Source organism: Macrobrachium nipponense, chromosome 11, assembly GCF_015104395.2.
Source record: "Macrobrachium nipponense isolate FS-2020 chromosome 11, ASM1510439v2, whole genome shotgun sequence".
Classification (NCBI taxonomy): Eukaryota; Metazoa; Arthropoda; class Malacostraca; order Decapoda; family Palaemonidae; genus Macrobrachium; species Macrobrachium nipponense.
The window spans coordinates 86195506-86221421 of NC_061087.1; the positions used below are offsets into that span (position 1 = coordinate 86195506).

The 25916-nt window shown below is 35.5% G+C and overlaps 1 long non-coding RNA gene across 1 annotated transcript in view; it reads right to left on the reverse strand.

Annotated features, from left to right (window-relative positions):
• LOC135209238 (uncharacterized) overlaps positions 1 to 25916 on the reverse strand; it is a 267111-nt gene that overhangs the window by 238573 nt on the left and 2622 nt on the right. Inside the window, exon 2 of the long non-coding RNA XR_010313338.1 lies at positions 4996 to 5105. This is a non-coding gene — a long non-coding RNA (uncharacterized LOC135209238). The remainder of the gene's footprint in view (positions 1 to 4995; positions 5106 to 25916) is intronic.

Here is a 25916-nt window from a genome sequence, read left to right on the forward strand (position 1 = left end):
GGTCAAAGATTCATCGGGACATCCGCGGCCGACAAAAGTGAAGCGCAGCGCCACCCAGGAAAAGATGAGGTCGCTCTAATTTCTGATCTAGGGCGCTAATCACGGATGGTAGAATACAATCAGGTGGCAATAAACATTATTTTGAACACGGGGCGCGGGACCCTGCAACACAGCCAAGGTCATGTTAGGGATGTTAAGCGAAATTAGCCAGAGTGCTGGCACGGCTGATCAAGAGGCGAAGGCGGCCATGTTTATTGAAGGTTAAGTAGAGTTGTCGGCACTTTTTGCGTCCGTCGCACTTTTAGGCTCCGTTCTCGCGCGCCCTCCAAGGGACAGTCAGGGAACTATTTATGAATGTCCAAGGCCTCGGTGTTTTGACTTTGATCGTTTTCCGCCAGGGACGGACATTTTTTCTCCTTCCCAGTTCTTTTACCAGGATGCCTTTTATTTGTAGCTTCTGCTGAGTTTTTTTTTTTTTTTTTTTTTCTTCATACAAGGTTTGGTGTTGGAAAGCCAGCTTTCATTTTTTTAGTAGTTTACTTTTCTCAGTAAACTGTGTAAAGGCAAAGAAAAGTCATATCTTTTAAGTGATTATGTTCGATGGTTAGCGATATTCTTACTCCCACAATATAAATCTTGCTATAAAAACAGCGCTTCCTGGGCGAGCCAAAGTACTGCCATTGTTTTAACATAAAAATCTTGAAATTGTCCGTTCTTTTGTAACTATTTCGTTTCCTACCTTACGGATGAAGACGAAGACCCTCCCCTTCCTGCTATAGACAAGAAAATGTTGCTGCTGCAATACGAAGAAGAGTATTAATGAAATTAAATCAGCAGGAACATGCATGCAACGGAGTTTAAGAGTCACGCAAGGAGAGAATGGAGGAGGCCTTTTGTCTGCGAGAACAAAATCTCTTCCGAATAAATGACGAATTTCACCTCCCCCGATTTTCTTCCATCTCGTCGTCGTTTCTCTTTTTTTTTATCCGGCTGCGAGCGTGCGCGCCTGCAAAACGACACGTCTTTCTGCCTTTCGAGTGTTTGTTTGTTCGTACGTGCGTGCGTGAGAATACGAACATGTATGTAAGTGCCAGCGCCGAGTAAAGCCTCCGAACTCTCACCTTTTTCATTTCTGTCTCCCTCCCTCAGCCTTTTTTTCCTTTTCCTTCCGTCCATCATTTTCCTAAGGCTTTGTCTTTCTCGATACCTGCACATTTCCAGTTGCCTCGTCTGAGTTTAAGGATGCTGGGCCTCTGGGAATTACTTAACGAAATTCAAAAGATATAAGGAATATGTAACTTTTTTTTTTTTAGCTGTATGCTAGCTAAAATGAGTAGGATCTTAAATGAATGCTGACTAAGAGGGGCTACTAATGCTGTAACGCCAACATACTCCTCTTAGACAGCGTTAATCAAAAGCCCTACTCATTTTAGCCAGCATACAACCAAAGTCCGAAGAAAGGGGCCTCTGGACTTTGCTTATCTTATGAATTTCGCTTAGTAATTTAAGCCCAACACATTCATTTTTGGCGCTACTTCGAGGTTAAGTCATTAAAATTATGTTCAAGTTTGTACTGACTAAAACATATCATGTTTACAACTAATGCTGGCTAGAACAAACTGCGTTAACACTGCATGCAGAGTAAAATGCGAAATGGTTTATTTAATGTACCTAAAATTATAATGTTTTAGTTTCATGCTAGTTAAAATAAATAATTTTACAATCGAATATGTCTATGAATTATGTTTGATTTAAAGTTGACAAAAAATATTAATATTCTAGCTCAAACTCAGATCAAATGAGTAATACTTTATTTCACGATAACTAAAATGGATAATATTTTACTCTAATGCTGGTTGAAATGCGAAAAGATTGAGCTGCTTCTCGACACGATGCGTAATGTCATAATTTAACGTTGACCAATTTAAGTATTATTTTAATAATGGTTGAAATTTAAAACTTTATAATTAGGTAAAATGTGCAACCGGTTAGTTAAAGTTAGCTAAAGGACTAATGATAAAATTCTCTGCCGGGTATGGTGAGTAATGATTAAGATAAATTACAAGATAAAGTAAGTAATGGCAGCAATACGTAACAGTGACTAAATTATTCAATACACTTTTAACTTTGAGCAAAACGATCATGACAGAGGTACATACTGGCAATAATGATTATTTTCATTTGTTCCTGTTTAAACTGAAGAATCGCATGGCTTGAACAGTCCTTCACCTTAATAACGATATTCCTTTAGTAAATGTTTGTTTTGCCACTGTGCAGGTATTCAGTTTAAAATCCTCTGCAATGATCTCAAGTGTTTGTAAGTACATATAATTCATTATGCTCACCTAATCTTGCTGAAACCATTCTGCGACAAGAAAAATATCAATCACCCAAACTTCTCAATCAAATTATCCGGTTAGCGTATGAGTGAGGCAGAACACACATAACATATATAATATAAATATTCATAAACGTCGAACAGAAAATGATAAATCATCTCTCGATCTCTCTCCCCAACCAAAAGTCTCTCATTAATACAAAATGTGTGAGTTTTATATTTAGTATAACACATGGATTATATATATATAGTATATTATATATATATATATATCCTATATATAATCTATATATATATATACATATACATATATAAATACACACATATATATATGCATACATATGGTATATAAATGTATCTGACAATCAAATGAAAAAATCATTTTCACCCATTCATTATCATAACGTGAAAAATTACTTCATAATATATATATATATATATATATATATATATATATATATATATATATATATGTGTGTGTGTGTGTGTATGTATGTATGTATGTATAAACTTGGCATGCGGGCAAGAGACCAGTGATACACTGGAGTGCAAGATCTACTGCCTTTACTCTAAGGTATTCCTAGGCAAACCTTATGCTACAAAATTAATAAATAAAAAAGGAGATTCAGTTTTACGAGAAACAATAAAGATTAAAGCAGTATAAAAACCACTGCATACGTACAAAGGTCATCATATTTGACGTTAGTTATTCAGATGGCAACAATCTATCCTGGATTAAACCAGGCAAGGGATTAACCAAGGAGAGGCCATGTACTCATTTTATAAAAGATATTATGTTTTCATTCCTGTGATAGAAATATATATATATACTATATATATATCATATATATATATATATATATATGTGTGTGTGTGTGTGTGTGTGTGTGTGTGTGTATAGGTAGGTAGTTAGTCATGGTGGATGTTACAAATAAGCACAAAAACATGCACTCACATTAGATATATATACGAGTAATATATATATTGCATATGTATATTATTAATATAATACAGATATAAGTGCATATATATAAATAAATAAAGCGATTATATATATATATATATATATATATATATATATATAGAGTTATAAATATGTTTTACTAAATTAATTATATAAGAGAGATAGAGACGAGAGAGAGTGAAAGAGAGAGAGAGAGAGAGAGAGAGAGAGAGAGAGAGAGCATGTCCCCTTACATACACGAATAAAGCAGCTACAGAGGAAAGGGTCCCACTTCTTAAAACTACACATTCATAACTTAACAAGACAACAGACCAATCTAGAAACAATCATATCTGAGACGGACATAACCATAAACAGAACAACACGATCCTCTGGAAGGTAGAGATAAAATCTTCTGGTAATTCAATTTACAGTGATGATAAGCCTAATATTGAAAACATTAGATTTAACAAGGGGCTACTGTTTCTTAGGTATAAAACTCTGACCTCACCGCAATTAACCAGATAATTGGATATTTCGCCTTCCACGTCACTTGAGACTATATTGTATGATGTTAAGGTGACACTTGGTGCCAGGTGTACGATAACAATCCATAATGCTAAGGAGTAATTTCAAACCGTAATTCTGAAGGCGACTAATACTCGTCACCTTGACCGCACTTCAATTTCTCTTTTGTAAAATGAATTAAAGATGTCTTAAGAGGCATAGGGATTCACAGGAATAGCCATTACATCATATACTCTTGTATTTATCAACAAGGCGTGATCCGACCTCCAGCTTACTTGGGGTGCATGCTAAAATCTGCGGCCAAATAGAGCGTTGTTTCACCAATGAAAACTAAAATAAATATGCTATATTCTATTAGAAATAATTGTTGTGTACTGTTTAACATGCATATTATATATGTGAAACTCCTTTTTCAGACCTTTATATGATTTTCCATAGGGCTTTCCTAACCCCCAACAAGAACAACAATAGCAAGAACAGCAACAACAACAACATAGTTTGTAGTCTTACTCCCCGAGTGAGTGAAAATGCTGTATGATCCCACAAATCGAGAAAATTCATCAGGACACTTCGCCATTTACAGGTAGACTTTTCTTATACCGTAATCTGCAAACGTTGTAGGGAATAAAGTCTCAAATGCATGTAATTTTACAACGTACAAACGTTGCTGAAATGAGAATATTCACCATAACAAAATTTATGACAATTCAACTTATTCAAGTTCACAAACTCCTCAGTATGCCCCTACTAAAACTGTTCAGTAGCGCAAAACCCAACAGGTTCTAGGTACGGAAAATCAGTATGCATAGTATCAAATGAACAAGCGATTTGCGTTGTATTTCCCATTACTCTATGATCACTAAGATGCAATAATGCTGGATTAATCAATTAAATAATTTGGAAGATTTAGTTCATGATTCGAAAGAATAATAATAATAATAATAATAATAATAATAATAATAATAATAATAATAATAATAATAATAATAATAATAATAATAATAATAATAAATAGAGGAAGAAGAAGAAGAAGAAGACTTCCCCAACGATTAGGATTCACTTTGCCAATTATAATTTTAAACTACTTAAGCAGCTTTTCGCGATAATAATTCAAAATAAAATAAGTTATCCATGTAAGGAAATGCTAGTATTCTTATGAAAAAAAAAAAAAAAAAAAAACACCAACCTTTAGTCATTGTAGGTTCCATCACCTTATTGTAAATCATCTGTCAGTTTGCTTGAAGTATAGTCAGGATATCTACACGTATACGAAACAACCAAGGTCAATGTGAATAGCTGAAAAAGGAAAGAAAATATACGTCACTAATAACTAGAAATTTTCTGCCATTTGTAGTTTCGCACAGGATGCACTAAAACAATCTAATCTCTTTTTTTTTTACCATTTAAATGATCAAGATATTGTACTTAGTTGAGCAGCCTTACTATCAAACATCTTTACATTTTACTCTCGATAACATGAAAGGAGAATGTGTATTACAAAAACACTTAAAGGAGAATGTGCATTTAAATAAAAGCACATTCTCCCTTCATTAGCGACACAGCTCAAGTATTGCTACCACCATGTTTCTATGACAAGACATTTCAGGAGTAAAACTGAAAACAGTAGTGTTCGGTGTCCTTGCTGACACCAGTAAGGAGGACGAGAGATGCTATGCTATGTTATGTAACATCATGCTATGTTTAGTTCATTGTCGACAGTATTGCTTCTTTGTAAGTGCATGAAAGTTTTGACACAAGCGTTCATTCTTTACTGAGTAGTTAGAGGATAATGTGACTGTTACTTCCTTTTTTTTTTATAACCACCGCAAAATTGGCACACACAAAAAAAGACAAACAGTATGAATCATATTATGTTTTGGCATAATTATAGGCAATCTCTAAAGAAACATATTCCCAGACAAAGTTACAAGTCTCGTACGTGGACGATTTCTTGCATCTTTATGGAACATTAAAAAGAGGAGTGCCGTGGGGAATAATGTTGGGTCCTATCCCATCTGTATCTACATAATGAGTTTGTCAGAGATATATGCTGAAATTAAAGCTGTTTTTATTATAACAAATATAACTTATACATTAAGAAATAGAAGAAAATTGTTACCTTCGTCAGAGAACAGATGGCATTTAAGCAACCACAGTTACCTGAGCTGGGCCAGATAGTTAATAAAATTCCGTAATACCGGTGCGGTTCTGAACCGCACTTTATCTGTTGATGATGTAATAAATAATGTGGTGATGAATCGGCTATAATTTACCTAAAATACAACGGAGGAAATTACAAAATATACTAAAACGAACTACAGGGCTATTAATGTCTACAATATGGATTTTAAGCTATCAAGCTATTAACACATTGCAGTAAATACTATAACAACGAATGCATGAGACTACAGATGGAGTCAAGTTGTCTGAGCCAAGATGCACTTTGAATGTCCGGTCTCAACCTAAATTTGCAGGCCCTAGGCTGTACAATAACCTCCAACTTGACATCAGGAGGTTTGAATATATCGCGTCTTTCTAGAAGATACTGAAGGCCTTCCTATTTCTCAAGTAGAGTATTGTAGAGTACGTCGTATGAGATCCCAAAAGTTTCTACATTAATGACAAATAAATTTGTAGGACCTACATGGCGCTGTCAGCGGAGTGGGCCCAGATAAACACACCTACAGCAAGATAGCAAACATCTGGCCAAACTTAACGCCAAGTAACCAATATTTTTCGATTAAGTGACAAAACTGATGTCCCGTAAGTTTGAGTTTGTGTGACATCATGGCAGCGAATACGGCTGATTTCAAATTCATGCCGAAACAAGAAAAGAATGTATTGTTTACTTGGTTCAAAGTTGGATGACCAAAAATGGCCCAAACCTTGTACCGTTGCCTTCATTGTCTCGAAAAGGTTCTTAGGATGGTAAGTAAGTAAGTTCCTGAGGAAATCAACCAAGAAAGTGACATTGAAGAGACACTCAAAAAGAAATTTAAGATATATCTAATCAAAATCAGTTGATGTCATAGAAGAACTAGTTGTTAAAGAAAATTATATCTGTTATTAGGAAATACAAAGGCCCATGGAAAGGAGGCGTAACCCAGATTTCGAACAAACTTTAATTCCCTTTATCAAGGATGCTTTCCGTCAAGTTTGGTTGACATTAATCCAGTTGTTTTAGAGAAGTTTAAACTGTGAAAACTTTGCGCCAGATATATATCAAAGAACATACGAATCTCGACCAGAAAAGCTCCCTCCTTTTCAGCTCAGGTGTGCTACAAATGTGCCCACCTGTTGGACAGAAGGAAGGGCTGACAGAGGGACCTCGAACATTAAACGCAAAAGTTGATAATGATGATGATGATGATGGGCATCAGTATCATCATCAGAGTTCATTTGAAAATAAGGCAAAAACGGAAAGAAATCAATAAATTATAAGGACATAGAATAGAACAGAATATAGACTTAAGTTCCAAGGCCAAGCGCAGGGACATACGACGTCATTCTGAAACGGAAACGAAAGTAAAAAGGTAAGAAAGGTGTAACAATGGCTACGAGAGGATGGAAAGAATGTATGAAATGGGTTGCAGCAAGGAGCCGATGGGACGCTGCAAAGAAACTTAAGTAATGCCTAGTGCAGTGCATGAGGTGCACCGACGGCACTAAACCACCCGCCCCCACCCCCAAAAGGGGATAAATGATACATGTACATATGAAACCGACGCCATTGTAATAATATACACCATTAACAAGAATTCATGCCATGTATATAAAATAATTTTAATTGTGATTAAAAGAGATTCGGATTAATGAATAAAAATACTTCGAAAATAAAAGAAAACAACGATCACCGTAAGCGAAACACATTTTCTAGCCTTGTGCAAAGTGCAAACGAACAATTCTAATCTCTGTATAAATAATACAAATTCACATCATGACGTACGAATAAAAATGTGGAAGTCTTTGCTAAGTACTAAAAACTAGAAAAGAGTTCAGTTCTGACGAAAAATGATTTGTCTCTACATAAAAGTAATTCACTCATATTTACGTCGACGACAATTATTCTGACAATAAATATTGTTGCTCAAGCCTCTTCAGAAATTGCGAAACGAATCTGAATTATAAAAAAAAATAGGAAAAAACTTCCAGCGGAGATGATCATGAAAATTACCATTGAGCTTATGTTGAAATACCAATTAAGATAATAAGCATTCATTTTAAAATTGATAAGAAGGGAGCTTTGCGTTATGAGGCAGTTCTCGCGAGTGATTTCATCAGTATTCTTGTATTATTTCAATCAAGAAAATGTTGCAATGATTGCTGAAAGAATTCTTCATTTTCAATTATTTTTCTAAAACGACTTTGATTAAAAAGACTTGTTTTACAAGAACGAGGCCTACCAAGATATTTTTTTTATACACAAGTATAGATATATATATAGATATCTATATATATATATATATATATATATATATATATATATAATATATATGTGAATATGTAAAATTTTTCTTACAAATTCGGATACAGAAACTGGTATCCTTGCCAACTATCGTTACAAATAATTTGTTTGAGTTTATTGCTTAAATTTAGAATCAGAAAACTACCATTCTAATTATCTGTATATCATTTTGATACTTTGAAATCCATGCTATTATCTATTTTAGTTATATTGTTAAAACTGTTATTTTAATTATTCATAGTTATTTAAGAAAAAAAAATTTAAGTTCTAAATTTCCTCAAATTGTGAATTAAAAAAACATTATCTCAGTGATAATAACATATTACATTTGACTCATTTTAAAATTCACTTTACTACTTATAAACCTGTTTTAATCAATTATGATAACTGTCTTAATCTATTATGTTAAAATCTGATACTTTTAAACAGTTTTTTTAAGAGAACTTCAGAAAGTTGGTATTGTAATGTTTACCTATTTTCAGACTTCTGCACTGAATAAAAAAAATAATAGATATAAATTAAGGCTGGGAGAATCCCTTCTGTTCGTGCAACGTAAATTTGAAATTGTATGGAAGGAAAAGGTTTGTTACACGTATTTTATCAGCAGTTGCGCGTAACCAGCCTTTCCAATGGACACAACTTCGAGCTGTCGTTGCCCGAACAGGAGGAATTCTCCCAGACTCCCAAGCCTGAGTCTTCATTAACTTCAAGCGCTAGAATTCCACCAAGGCTGCATCGCCGGGACGCGCTTCGGACATCGCGTTAATCAGTCAGAAACAGAGCTGAGTAAATTATCGTCCTATTTCGGCATCAATCACCTTTGATATTAACGACGAGGATTAGCTCTCTCTCTCTCTCTCTCTCTCTTTCAGTAAGTCCGTGTCATGTCATCTGAGCATGTGATGAGGTTCGCCATGGCAGAGATGCAATAATCGACCGGCTAAAATTGAAAACATTCGGATGGAAAGGATTTGAATCTTTTTACTTGGGGACGATGTATTACCGTCACCGCAGCGGTCACTGGTTTACGAGATGTTTGAAATCTGAGGTATATTTATGAGTTTTAATACACGCAAGCATATATATATATATATATCTATATATATATATATATATATCTATAGATATATATATATATATATATATATATATATATATATATATATATAGGCTACATGAATTTGAAGAATATAATCAACAAGTGATATCACAAGATTAATATCTGATTTTCTACGCGCAACCTTTAATATAATTCATTACACAAATTCAGATATACCTTAAAAATTGCTATACAATGCGAGGCATCGTCCACCTTAGGAGTTCTGTGATCGCAATAATGTTAAAAGAAATCTTTATGAACTGTATTTCCGAGACCCTATTTACCTCAAGATAAAATTATTATTATGAAGAATGTTCGAAGCAACGTTCCTCCGTGTGGTAGAGAGAGAGAGAGAGAGAGAGAGAGAGAGAGAGAGAGAGAGAGAGAGAGAGTTGATATTGAAGGTGGGGAGTCGCGCGGCGAGGAAATTTCCCCTGTTATCCAGAAGTGTTTCAGAAGTTAAATTGTTGTTGTGTTATGACCACAAATACAGGATTCTGAATTACTCTATGGAAATATCATGGAGTCAAACTGACGTTGAAACGCGAATGCAAAAGGCAATTCAAAACATACCAAGGCGTGTTACAGATGGAAAACGACACGGATTCCGTGCTTTGTTTTCTACAGGAATTTAATGCGGATGGATGTACTGAAGTTCTGTAGTTTCGCAAAAGGATTGAAAACAGCCTCTCTCTCCTTTTCAGTAAGCGATATGCTTAAACAGCGATTGGTAAGGAGTCAAATGGGCTGAAAAATAACAAGGGATGCGTTGAAATATTGTGGTTGTAGAGCAGAGAAAAACAAGCGCAGGTGTTCAGGCGTAGACGGGTTATTCGATACATTATACTCCCAGTCAATAATGCATTCTAACGTAAATGAAAGCGTTAGCAGAAACATCACTGTTTTTACAGTAATTTACAACTGGTTTCGCATTCAATATAATATATTTATAAGCGTTGCAATCTTCTCAGAAGTTAAAATGCGCAAGAAGTTAGAGGCAACAAAAGCGACCATATCCCGAAAGGACAATCCGATTATGAAATTATGGCACCGATAGGAAGGAGGCGGAATACGGACTTCTAAACCGACGGAAATGAAATATTATTCATTTGGCGTCTCTGGGGACATCTAAGCAAGCACACGAGAGAGAGAGAGAGAGAGAGAGAGAGAGAGAGAGAGAGAGAGAGAGAAATCAAACAAGGTCTATTAATGAAATGTCTAGGCTCAGCTCGGGAACAAGACCATCCCGAGGGATTAGAGAGCCACGCTGTAATCTCGAATTATAAAGCAGATCATGACGAGGCCGGTTTATATCGAGGAAAGCAGATGAAAGAAAGAGAGAGAGAGCGAGAGAGAGAGAGAGAGGGAGGGGGAGGGGAGAGGGGCGACTCTAAAAACAGTATCTTCTGTATCGCGCTCCCGGCCTTTTTTGCCACTTTGCGCAATTAATTGACGAGGATTCGACACGGGTAATGCCAAAACATTGTGGTTCCTCCGAAAAGATTGCATTTTAAGCCGTGTTTTCCAGCGATTTTTTACCAATTTGCCAGCGAAAAACGATAAGCTTTATTCGAATTTTTGTCCCAAAGACATCCTCTTGGGACTTGAGGCGAGTGAATTTTATTCTTCTGTCTCGGCGAGAGAGAGAGAGAGAGAGAGAGAGAGAGAGAGAGAGAGAGAGAGAGAGCTTTAGTTGGCCGTGTAATGGTGGTTACAGATGAAATTGTGGAGCGAGAAAATGATGTGGCGATATTGCGCCGATGGAACCGGCTATAAAACATGAGACCTCAACAATATCATCTTCTTTAATGTTTTGCTTCGACGTTGGGGTAGAATTAACAGAGTTCTTTTTTTTATTATGAGTATTCCACATCAACTGGATATTGGGTAAAATAATTGAATTATCAATGTTTGAATTAATACAGGGCAGGTTGATTTTTGGTTTAAAATAAAATTCTTCCGTCTGTTTTTGACATTATTGTACAATACTGATTTGACCGGACGCAGGGTAATGTAAATATGGTTGCGATGATATTTTGTAACATGCGATATATTGATCACTGGCTTTTTATTTATTTTGTGGCGAGTGATGCCAGTATTTTCTAAGGCTTGTGCATTTGTTTGCAAATGCGGATTTGCTTCATTTTGGAATAAAGTCTTTAAATGGCTTCAGTCATTATTCTAGGTCAGTCCGACAGACATTTCCATTCTTCCCAAGGATGCATTTTCATTCTCTCTTTTATGATGGATTTCATTCTATTGTGCGCGCTTTTGTTATGTTCCATTTGTATTAAATCTATTCGCTGTGACATCTTTTTTTTCCTTTCTCTCGTCAGCGTTCATGCTGATTTAATGTGAAATCTATTCATCTTTACGTTCAAATTATTATTTTATTTATAGTATTACGAGCGATAGTATTACAAGTGTCAAGCACAGAACCCAATAATTCCCGTGCTCCATTCTCTCGGTCTCGAAAAATGGGAGTTTTGTGTGTGCAACTTTTACTCGTTGATCAAATACGAAAAAGGGTTTTAAGATTAAGAAAATAATCCTTTCAAACTCTTTCTAAGTGATAAAAAAAAAGGTTTCGAAAGTATGAAAATTGTTTCTTGGATTCAGGAATCAAGAGAAGAATGGAAAACAGCACGTGAAATGTTTTTACGCGAACTCCAGTCGCCAATGAGGAAGAAACTTTCCGAGTAGCAACAGTTTCATTCGCCTTTGGAAACACAAACAAGTAACTTTCAGTAGATGGAAACGAAGGAATTCAGGCTGAGGGAGGAAATCTGCTCAATCTATGGTGGGAAAATGGACAACCATATCAATTTTATGATGGGGTAACAAGAAAACCACATTTAATGGTGACAATCGCAGAGAACTGAAAATCACATTTAAAAAGGAAAAAAATTTAAATTGGCGACAATCGCAGAGAACTGAAAATCACATTTAAGGGCGACAATCACAGAGAAATGAGTGAAAATCTTAACAAAACACAAAAAGGTGTTAGAGCGAAGCATTTATCATTAGCAGAAAAGTTTAACCCTTCAAACTTAAACATCTGGAATCGAAGACATAAAACAATGCTTAAGTAAGGTGCGGTATGATCCTAAAAGTATCACTGCTCAAGAACAAAGATGCTCTTGCCACGACTATAAATGGGGAATATGTTGCGCTGAAAGAATACAACTATGTAATACAACTTCTGGAACTTCCAACAATTTTGTATATAAGTTTTCCACTGAAAACCTTGAATCCGAATTTAGGAAATTAAATAAAGAAGCTCTCTATAACAGATTCTACCCCGGGCTAGGGGGAACAGCTGTTCCGCGCAGCACCATCCAAACTAATTTCTCTGTTCCGCGCAGCACCATCCAAACTATTTCCCTGTTCCGCGCAGCACCATCCAAACTGTTTCCCAAACTACACTCACACCTGACGTGCAAGATCAGATTTTTAAAATCTTATGTAACTGAACGGGGCCGTTAGGTCTCATTTCCAAACTGTTCTAGGACTCGCCCCAGAGATTTATTCTTAACTGAGAACTGAAAATTAGGGGAAAAAAAACTTGACAGGTAAGAAGTAAGAGACCTAAGGGACCTGAAGTAAAAGAAAGAAAGCAATACACCTGGAAAAGATGGGATGTTTCGAAGAAGTTTTAGTACCGTCTACAATATGTCCTGTAAGACACGCTGTAAGCAGTATCCACCTTAGAAGGTCAAGTAAATGGCCTAGTACCGTCTACAGTATGTCCTGTAAGACACGCTGTAAGCAGTATCCACCTGAGAAGGTCAGGGAAATGGCTAAGTTCTAGTACCGTCTACAGTATGTCCTGTAAGGCACACCGTAAGCAGTATCCACCTTAGAAGGTCAAGGAAATGGCGAGCAATACACGCAGCAAACGACTCGAATCATTCGGCTTTCGGATACTGTTGAGGAGTGGGAAGAAGAGGTCAGCTGACATACCTGATACCACAAACTAATGTCACAACAAACATGGTCATCGGCGATGAAAAAAGCATTACAGTACTTGTTAAAAACTTCTTAACAAAATCTGTTCACGTAACATCATACAACCTGCACAATCAAATATGCTGAGAACAGGAATTGCTACAATAGTATGAAACAGAGATTTTAGATGAAAGTTGTCTGGCATCGAACATCCTGCATTGTGCTACATGTTACTTGTTGTTAAACACGAAAAATGAGACTACCTTTTACCTAACATTATCCAAATAATTAAATTAAGTTAGGATTGTTTAAATAACCACTACTTACTTATGAAATCTTATTTACTGATGGTGGGGGGAGGGGGGGGGGGGGTGAGGGAGTGGACAAAAACCATAGCTAGGGTACAGTAGACCCACCATGTCTCCAAAGTATATGCAGCAGCATACCTTTATAGCTTATTCCTTTTATCACCCCCGTGATTGAGTGGATATATATTAGCCTGATGAATCACAGGTCAGCGGTTCCTTTTCCCGATGAGGAGGTTAGCCTTTAACATTTACTTCCAGGTGAGATTGCTTGGTTATATTACATAATGAATATTACCAAACTCAGATAACGCCAATGAATGTGTTATAATACCTTTTTGTGAATTAAAGACAAATTAGAAATTGTTATAAATATTAACTTGGTGATTTCACTTCGATGTCTGCATGTGACACACATCATGCTAGATAGCATTCTAATGAAACAGTTACTCTACCAGTAGAGCTTCTAATTTATTAGCTATTTCAACAGCATTGAAATTAGTAACAGCGTTAAAATGAGTAACCACTTAAACAGCAACAAAGACAAGCTATATCTTCCCTCATATAACGGCGACAAAGTATAAATCTCTCATACAACAAAGAAGGTCCCAAATATTTCATTTATAAAAAAAAAAAAAAAAAAAAAAAAAAAGAACATAAATTTTCAATTTTACAGTCAAGCACCAATCACATCTTTTAGGAAACTGTGTCAGTTCCTTTCACTCCTCTGGCTGTACATGATCAGAGAAAATTACAAACGCCATGCTAAAGACCAGTTAACCAAAACATATTACAGGATTATTATAAGACTAAGCTGTCACTTGAATATGGTTCATTAAATTCAATATTTCTTTATAATAAATAAAGAAAAGTTTATCTACTTTCCTTGTCAATAAATGACTAAATATATCTGTCACAAAGGTAGAACCTTCATTACATTAAATCTCTACTTGCGTGGGTAAATGGATAACCTATTCATCTCCCATTACCTGACAACAGAGACGAGCTGTGTCTACATTCCTGTCAGTCAAGCAATGATCAAGCTCTCTTAAGTACGTCATTGAAATCCTTTTCCCGCCCCGCAAACTGTCATCATCATCATCATCGTCCGAATTCGCGCGGGCAAGCGAGCGAGCGAAACAGGCAGCCGGTAAGCCCAACTTAATAAAGGCCGACATATCGTTTGAAGTGTTTAAAGGTCATTAAGGAATTAGCGGTGAATAAGAGAGAACAATTATTTAGAGCCATTAAGCTTTGGCATTAAAGCGGCAGGTGCCTTAATGAGCAGGTAGTCCCCCGTAATCATACCTCATTAGCCGCAGAGAGACAAAATTAGTCCCTTTATCATTGCAGCGTCGATGAGCACATCGGAGTTGTCCTGATTGGGGAAAGTGGATTTTCTATTTGTCTCGTTCTTTCAATGCTACGCTCTATATGATACACTTTCGAGGCCAGGGCATTCCTTTTTTTTTTCATCGGAAAATTTTCTTGGGTTCAATTTCATAATCCAAACACACACACTTTTAAAAATTTAATGCAAATTCATTTACATAATTTGTTATTGATACACACATTTACTCTGTCAGTTTCATCTACTTCTGTACATCATTTTCCTGTGATAGGATGTCATAAATGATTAGGTTACCTATTTGATAATGTGTTAAATCAATTATACTCATATACTGTTTCGTGTTTTTATACGACCCCACTTTTATGGGCAGTATAATTTTTTTACATATTTATTTACTGAATATTGGTCATCATTTTCACGGGCACTTTATATCTATTTACAGTTAATTTTTTTAGCTGTCATTTCAGCGTCTCATTCGGAGTTAATTCACCTTCATGATTTTTCTTCATTATCCCACTTATACTGGATCTCACTTAAGTGACTTATTGGTCGGTTCGCTCGCGTCACAATAATTGAGACCGGTTTCGAATTTCGAGCTCAGCATCCTGCAGGGTTTAGTGGTGAGACGAAATGCACTTTGGCAACTGTAATGAGTCTTGGTTCGGATTCTACGCTAATCTGTGGGTCTTATTAGGAAATCACTTACTGTCTCTGTTATGGAACAATACTTGGCTTATTTGCCTTATAACGTCACGGAATCCATTTCCGAATCGATTTCTCAGTATCCACCTACATGCATTTCACATATAACTAACTGCTAGTAGATTAACGTGCTTATTTTCTTTTAATTTTAAAACCTATTCAGTTTTCCTTCTTCTGTTAAGAAGTTCCTTTATTTACATAAGCCTCACGGAAGGCTTCATACTGACCAATTTCATTAGATTATTTCAACATATTCATTTTTACTGATCATAAATTTTGTAAATATAAACTTTTCTGTCTTAATCATGATGATTCGTTTATGTGCAACCTTGCTTTGTCTGCTATATTATTTTCAGTATCAGTTTTTCATCTTAATTTTTACTGCTGTTAATATTATCATCTCATATTCCCCGTTTTCCCACATGATTTTCCATTCTGCTGTTTTTCGAGGTAAATTCATTTTCATCTATTTCTACATATTTCTAGTTTTCGAATTTCCAAGAAAGATTACTGTTATATTTAGGTTAATGTCCTTCCATCTAAATAAAGGGACCATCTTGCTTTCATCTAATCACACAACAATTTATTTCCCGATTTTTCCTGTAATTGCCCTAACTGTAATGAAGCAATCTCATTAATTGCCTTCTCATCAATGCTTCCATCCACTTACGCAATCCTTAATCATCGATTCTTCACTTTCATTCGATTACATTACCAATCAACAAGTTCGTACATTATGCGGCTCTCTTGCTTTCATTGATTACCGAATTCACATTTTTCTGCTTATTCCCTCGCTATCTACATTTGACGTCGGTCCGATATCATGCATTTCAACATTTAATTCAGCTGCATCTGAACAAATCAGTTTTCATTTTCAAGAAATATTTCCACATATCCAACGATGAGATATAATTCATCCCGTACCAAATTATGTAACGCTGTATTTCGCAAATCATTTTATGTCTCGTCTCTTGTTTTCAAAATGAGTGTTCTCCAACTTGCATTTTTGCTTATCACTTTTCCGAGTCCTTAAAACTTGCACTTTTTTTTAACTTTCCTTTTTTCCACGTGTTACTTTTCCAAATTCTCAAACTCAAACTATAGCTTTTGCTTATCATTTTTCCAAGTTCTTCAATTTTACATTTTTATTTATGGGAGTTTTTCATCTCTCAAGCTTGCTATTGTATTTAATCATTTTCTTTGTCGGGAAAATAGCAATTTTACTCATTTAAAAATGACTACCTTGCAAATACACTTACCACTTTTCTTAGTTCTCTTGCCCGTACTAGGAAATGAACATTTACTTATGACTTCTCTAAGATCTCGAACTTACTATCACATGTTCTGGAACTTATATTTTTACTTATAATTTTTCGAAGATCTCAAACTTGTTATTGAACTTGACACTTTTAACTATCATTTTACTCTGTTATTTAAATAGCAATTTACTTATCACTTTTCCAAGTATTCGAATTTGCACTCTTATCTGTTATCGAACTTTTACTTATCACTTTACTTTTCCATATTTTATAACTTGCACTTTTACTTATCCCATTCCATGTAACTACGAGAGACCGGAACACATCAGATAATAAATAGTTATTGTGCATCTTTCCAAAGACGAGACCTAATAAGCAATAATTTGAAGGTCGATTACAATATTTTTAACGACAGTTTATTGTATTAAGCAAATCCGTTACATCAAAACATACAGTGACTGCATCATTGCACGTAGGAAAATGAATTGGCTGGCATATCTTCAGTAATTTCTCTTACTTCACCCTTTTTCGCTCACGTATATGTGTATGTATGTATGTATGTATTATATGTATGCATGTATGTATTTATATATATATATATATAATAAATATATATAACTTATAAGGATTATTATATATTATTTAATACTATAAATATTTTTTATAATATATATATATATATAGTATATATTATATATATATATATATAGATACATATATATCTAAATCTATATAGATAAAGATATATATATATATATATATATAATAGAGAGGGAATATTCTTTAATATCTTTCTTCGTGGTTCAGTTAACGTTATTCTCAATCTGAAACGCGGGTGTCAGTTGAAATCCAGCCACGGGTATCAAAGTTTCTACATCTGCTTCTTCACTGGGATTATGGACTAAGTAGTGACACGCGTACCGAAAAACTGTGTGGAAATCGAGAAATGAAAACGAAATGTGGCCGACACAGCTATTACAAATAAAACTATGTTGTAATAACCACAGAACCCCCTAACTTGTCGAATTCTTCACGTATTTTTGGATACTTATGTAATTTTGACGTCGTTAATACAACTAGCACCTTCAACTCTGATACGGACCTCAAAATTTTTTCACTGTCTTCCATTGGGATCTCAGGGTTCCTAGTGATTTGCGTATCCAAAAAGTATGACGAAATCCAGATGTTGAGGGGCCTTTGAAGTTATTATAATCTCTTACTCATCTGGTGACAATGCCCAGCAGACCATATGATATTAACAATTATATATTATATATATATATATTATATTATATATATAATAATATATATATATATATATATAAATAGATAATAAATATTATATATATATAGTATATTATACATATATATATATATATATATATATATATATATATAGTAATATATATATAAAGGTATAAGCCACAAAGGAAAAATAAACAACGAAGTTCTGCAAGATCTTTCGACGTTCAACGTCCTTTAGTCAGCAGAGTAAAGGACGTTGAACGTCGAAAGATCTTGCAGAACTCCGTTGTTTATTTTTCCTTCGTGGCTTATACCTTTATTTATGGATTTATCACGTTCCAAACTTTCGTGATTCAGTTATACATATATACTATAATATATACAGTATACCTATATATATATATATAATATATATATATATATATATATATATATATATATATATATATATATACATATATTATATTTCTCTCTACTTCGCACATATTTTACACAAACTCATTCATACACACACAAACATACGTATATGTTTGTATATATTTAAGCAATCGTGAGCTACTATGTTCATCTAACCGACAGCAATGCACAATCACGGAGCTTTCATGAACAATAAAAATAATAACCAAAAGTTAAAACGCTTTCCTTTAAACCTACCGCAACAACAATATCAGTCACTCATCCTCCTGGCCCTCCCCGTTTAGACAACCTCCTCCTTTTTCCCCCCCCCCCCCACCTTGTAAATGTAAAGATCAACTGTGCATAACAACACCCCAACCCCACCCTATTTCCCCACACCGAATCCCACACCAGTAAATCCTCCCTCACTATATCTCCTTCCCACTTCGTAAGGCAAAAATCAAAAACATAAAACCACCTCTAAGGCAAACCAAAAAAAAAAAAACCTCATTATTTTACTCCCTGGCCCCTACCTCGCCACTCCCTCCCCACGAATATCCCCAACACAGATCTTTTTCTGTCCCGCATACCGCACCTACAATTTCCCCTTTATATGTAGCCCGAGAGATCATTCCCCACCTATAACTTCTTGCCACGTTTTCAAACCACCCAAGACCACTAATTATTTCCCTCCCCACGCCGTTCCCGACTGGCCATCAGAAGATCCCCTACTTAAAATCCCTATCCCCATCCCCAAAACAACACCGCTCACCCCCCCTCCACCTTAAAACATTCCGTAACATCTTCCATACACCAACACCTTGCTCTTCTCCTACCCATTCCCATCGACAAAGAGTACATCACCGGCCTAAAATATCCTTCATTCACCAATAATAAAACACCACATTACTCCCCCAACGCCACCAACACACACACGTAACCCAGCGAACATCCCCTCCCTAAAATACCTTTTCCTGTCGCCGATCCCACTATGTGGCCATGAAAACATTTCCATACCCAAAACCTTCCTCTCCATCCCACTGTAACCCCACTAATTTCTTCTCCCCTCCCATCCGGCCAAGGAAACATTTTTCTCCTTCCCCCCACTTCCACCCACCCCACCTGGCCAAGCGAGTACCTCCTAGCCAAAACCTCTTTCTCCATCCACCTTCTCCTCCGCCTTCCCCTTTCGGCCGTCCCTGTTCCTAGTGCTGCAGCAATAATCCGAAGGCAAATCTAACCTAATCTTAGCGAATTCTCACTTCTCCATTTCCTTATTCCCACTAGATTCCTTTGGTAATGGACCTGGAATATTACAGACTGGGCGTTTGGGTCCTCATTCTGCAACAATTCAAAATCGAATCCCTTTATTATGTTTCGGGAATTGCCAGTTGTCGGTATATTCAAGAACGAGTGGAGAGAGAGAGAGAGAGAGAGAGAGAGAGAGAGAGAGAGAATGAGGAAATGGAATGTGGCTTAGAGAGAGAGAGAGAGAGAGAGAGAGAGAGAGAGAGAGAGAGATGGAAAAACACGAAGATGAAGAGACATAACATTAAATAACCAGTGAAGACTGAATGCCTGACAGAAAGAGGGTAATGATCAGAAAGACAATAAGCGAGGAATGCCTGAGAGAGAGAGAGAGAGAGAGAGAGAGAGAGAGAGAGATAGGGGGGAAGGGTAACGGGTGGGTGAGAGGGCTAGGTAGGCTATACAGGACGCAACTCGAGGAATAATTTCGGGGGAAGCGAATTTAGACAATTACCTTCATGTTATATAAGGTCATTCGAGAGAGGGAATTAGGGCAAATTATTAACAATTATTGGACTAAGGGTCATCATATCCGGCCGCCAACTTATATCTATTATTATCAGTCAGATCTCGGTTTCGGCAGACGCCTTCCTGATCGTATAGTGGTGGGGCATTTGGTATTAATAGTTTGCGGCGTCACGTCGACTCGACCGCCACTCCGCCTTAAAATGAACGGTGTCTTGTTCTTAATTAAGATGATGGACTCGATGCACAAACACCTGAGTGTGTTTATATATTCATATATATGTATATGTATATGTGTGTATATATATATAAAATATATATACATAAATTATGAAAATGTTTGTCAGCGTATGAAATAAACTTTACTTCCTCGCCGTGTATGAACTGCACGTTTTTCTGCAAACATGCATTCAGACATCCATTTATACATATATACTGAATGTATTGGTGTATATTCAAAGCATGTACACATGCATATACATAAAACGTTTTATACACAAACAACACACACACATGCATAGTGTGTGTGTATGTTCATGTGATAGCTTTATCACTGATTCACAAGTAACCTTCTGACACTCTCCAATATTAAGCCACAATAATACCCCGTAACATAGAATTCGCTTAACCAACGGAAAAATTACACTCCGTGGAAATTATAAAATGAGTGCATCTGTCCAGGTCTTGGCAGATACATTCAACATATATAATTTCCTTTTGGTGTAAGCTGTCCCTAGATTAAAGTGAATTTGTTATTCAGGTTCATTTGTGGATTATACATACATACATACCTATATCGAGCTACAAATGTCCTTTAATATCTAATTCGCTCTACCTCGGAATTAATATATTTTCATATATGTTTAACGGAGGGGAATTTATTAAGCAATAATAGAATTGGCGGCCGACAGGCGCGAACCATCGACCTCTCAATTCCAGGACTGGCAGTGAAGCCTTAGCCAACCTCGCCACCGCAAGAGATATAAGTTTATGCCGCGGTGGCGAGGTTGGCTAAGGCTTCACTGCCAGTCCTGGAATTGAGAGGTCGATGGTTCGCGCCTGTCGGCCGCCAATTCTATTATCGCTTAATAAATTCCCCCTCTGTTAAACATATATGAAAATATATCAATTCCGAGGTAGAGCGAATTAGATATTAAAGGACATTTGTAGCTCGATATATGTATATGAATCACGGTAATATGATAGACTTACATACATATCTATATATATGTATATATATATTATATAGTATATATATAATATAGATAATATATAACATAATAGATAGATTAGATAGATTATATACATATATTAACTGTTTCAATAAACTGTTTCAAATAGACCTCGAACATAGAGTTTAGGCCACTGGGACCTATGAGGTCATTCAGCGCTGAAATGGAAATTGACAATAAAGGGTTTGAAAGGTGTAACAGGAGGAAAACCTCATAGTTGCACTATGGATCAAGTGTTAGGAGAGGGTGGAAAGTAAGAAGAGGAAAGAGAATATGAAAGGAGGTACAGTAAAAGGAACGGAAGTGGTTGCAGCTAGGGTTCGAGGGCACGCTGCAATGAACCTTAAGTAATACCTACAGTGCACCGCATGAGGTCCACTGACGGCACTACCCCACTACGGGGTGTTCATAGACCTGACCACACTGTTAAACTGGGCTTCCATTTAGTTTTTTCCCACTAATAAGTCGCTTCCGATAATACAGTGTAGCTCCAGAGATTACAGACATAACAGTATCTGACCAATTCTTTCTTTGACTGATAAGTTTCGACTATGAAACTCATATCGTTAACTTTCCGCGAAAGTTCAGTGGTATCAATATCATGCTGCTATCCTTCAAATAGGCAAGAGGCTTTGTATTTCATTACTGGCTTCATCCTTACGATTATTCTAACAACTGCTTCAAGTTTCAATATCTAAGGCATTTACCTTTCCCTTATATGCGTATATTCGGCGTTCATTTGCCTTAACGTAGAGAAATTGTAGCGTGAAGTAAAGGATCTCATCTCTTTGACCACTTCCCCACTGTTACGTAGTATAGACTCTGCCATCCTACAATGACATATCAAAGCAAACTAAAATAGATAGATTCTCGACCAGCGAATATAGAATATCATCCATCCATCTCTCTCTCTCTCTCCTGTTAGGCCTTCACATGTGTTTTGTTAAAGAAAATAATAAATAAAAAAAGGACAGCATCGATGAAAAATCGCCGAATTTGATAAATGTATTTGCTTATGTTGGTAAGTACATGTGAGAAACCGCACATTAATCAAAACAGAAAATGACTTAAGAAATGATCCAATATCAATATGTTATGCCTAGCCAGTAAATTTACAACGGGCTCTCTCAAAGGCACAACAAATTTCAATGCACTGAAAGGATCAAAAGACCAGAGATATTCCTTAATTATTCTGAATTTTTTTTTTTTTTTCATTTCCAGTACATTATACTAATTTTACCATCAGTTTGCTTTCTACTTGCGTCTTTGAAATTAAATATAATTTCGTATTTCCTACAGAATAGTTTTATATCTTAATATATTTTGGCCATTGCTTTCGTAATTATAAATTTTTTAAGTGTCTAGTTCAGTGTCTAGTTCACCTAACAAGCGGATAAAAACATTTATTCCATTTAAGTACCAGTCATCGTGACAAAAGGAAAAAATAAAAATAGATATTTCAGTAGCGTTTATCCAAACAGGCTCGGCACTAGCTATTCGATTATGTTTTAGCCAATACGAATGTAACAAGCTGGTTACAAGTCTGAAATTCATCTCTACATAAACAGACACGGGTCGGGTACATACCATTACATGGAAATCAGCTTAATTCTCCCATCGAAATTAGATACAGTCATAACTATTTGTTGATATAACGCCGGAATGCGGCAGACATTCCAACCGACAGTTATTATTACAAAATTAGTTAAAACTGTTCACTTCACTCGGACATTCTTTGTTAACGTGTGGAACAGCTGCTTTTTGAATGCTGATAAGGAAGATAAAGCAAAGAAAGTAAGAAATTGAGATTATATATATATATATATATATATATATATATATATATATATATATATATATATATATATATGGTTATAATCACTTTAGCACGTGATTCATCTAGCACACATCCACAGGTGAAAAATAAGAGGCGGGGTGCAGGTCCTGACCGGTTTCGACTTATTTCCAACCCAATGTGTGTATGTATATATATATATATATATATATATATATATATATATATATATATATATATATATATTGCTTCCTTTGCAAGTGAATGAAATCCGTCATAATACTGAAAAAAATCATAAATTTCGTTTGCATGATTAGGAAATTCTCATTTTATACATACACACGCACTCACTACAAATCAGAGCGAGCCTGGTAAACCGTGGAGCTAAGAATAATAGCGGTAATTTGAGAGAGAGAGAGAGAGAGAGAGAGAGAGAGAGAGAGAGAGAGAGAGAGAGAGAGAGAGAGAGAGAGAGAGAGAGAGAGATTATAAAATGTAGATATTATTTCATCATAACTGAGTTTACAAACCTTAAATGTCATGGACGTCATACAGTTAGCATCATCATTCTAATAATCTTGAAATCTAAAGACGAAAGTTTTTTTTTTCTTTTTTAACAGCATGGTTAAAAAAAAAAAAAAAAAAGTCTTGCTATTTAAAGTGCTGTTTCTATGTAATTTGCAGGATAACGTACGCTTTAAATCAAATTAAACAGTATTTCACGGATAGACATACAAATAAATGTGTACCTGTATGCATATTTAGTAGCCTAAAGCGGCATGAAGCTCACAACCTCATCTCGGATAACTTGCAGAGAAGGAGATTATCGAGCTCTGGCGTAACCCCATATACATACACATATATTTGTATGCGTTCGCGCGCGATTTTTTTTTTTTTTTGGTCACTAAATAGCAAGGGGTTCGCAGTGAGTCTCATATCCATTGTACCTAGTAAAATAATAAACCACAATGCAGCATCTTTGTGATTTTAGTTTAGAAGAGAGTGTTATCAACATCTAAGAGCAAGCGAGTGCTTGCAATAGGAGTGAATGGTGCAGGTGTATATGGGACTTTGAAGCTCTACCAATGAGCCTTCTGAGTAGGTTTAAGAAGTAGCTGATATTGTGTGTGTGTTTTTTATAAGGGTTTCTCTTAAGGTTCAGGAGTAAAGTATGAATGAGGCAGTGATTGTTGCCTTGTCTTTTATTGGGAGTGATCCCCTGCTTGGAGAAAAGAAATATTTTTCCTACATATAAAACATTATATACGTATGTGTACCAAACTTTATATATATGTATATGATATATATATATATATATATATATATATATATATATATATATATATAAATTAAGTAGCAGGGGTGCCTTTATAAAAATAGTTAATGACAGGAGCGTCTGAACTCCAGTGAAACACAGTAAACACTATAGCATTCTTGCATCGTTGCATAGTGTGTCACCAAATAACCAAGAGGCTTGGAGAATCTCACAACCATAGTACCTAGTAAAATAACTGAAAATCACAATGTAGCATCTTGGGCTTGGTTGTAGGTAGACCTAGTAGAAGCAAGCGAATATCAACAACTTCTTAAAACCTTTTGAGTAGGTTTTAAGAAGTTGTTGATATTGTGGAGGACTTTTAGCATAGGGGTTTCTCTTATGGTTGAGAAGTAAAATTTGAATGAGGTGGTGGTCACTCTCTTTTCTGTTCTTGGGAGCGAGCCCCAGTTTGGAGAAAAGGCCTAATTTTGATACACATTTTATGTAGTATATATATATATATATATATATATGTGTGTGTGTGTATATTATAATATATATATATATATATATATATATATATATATATATATAATATGTTCTATCTATCTATATATATATATATGTATCTATATATATATATATATATATATATATATATATATATATATTTATATATATACACTACATAAAATGTGTATCAAAATTAGGCCTTTTCTCCAACTGGGGCTCGCTCCCAAGAACAGAAGAGAGAGTGACCACCACCACCACATTCAAATTTTACTTCTCAACCAAAAGAGAAACCCCTATGCAAAAGTCCTCCACAATATCAACAACTTCTTAAAACCTACTCAAAAGGGTAAAAGACAGAGCATCAAATGCCCTTACACATATTGCACCATTTATCATTGCTAGAAAACATTCGTTTGCTTCTACTAGGTCTACCTACAACCAAGCCCAAGATGCTACATTGTGATTTTCAGTTATTTTACTAGTTACTATTGTTGTGAGATTCTCCAAGCCTCTTGGTTATTTGGTGACACACTATGCAACGATGCAAGAATGCTATAGTGTTTCCTGTGTTTCACTGGAGTTCAGACGCAGATATCGTTAACTATTTTTATAAAGACACACCTACTACTTAGGGAACATTTCCTTCTATCAATGGGGTCCACGAACTTTCATATACATACATACATACATACATACATATATATATATATATATATATATATATATATATATATATAAAACATTGAGCCTTTCGTCTAACATGGGG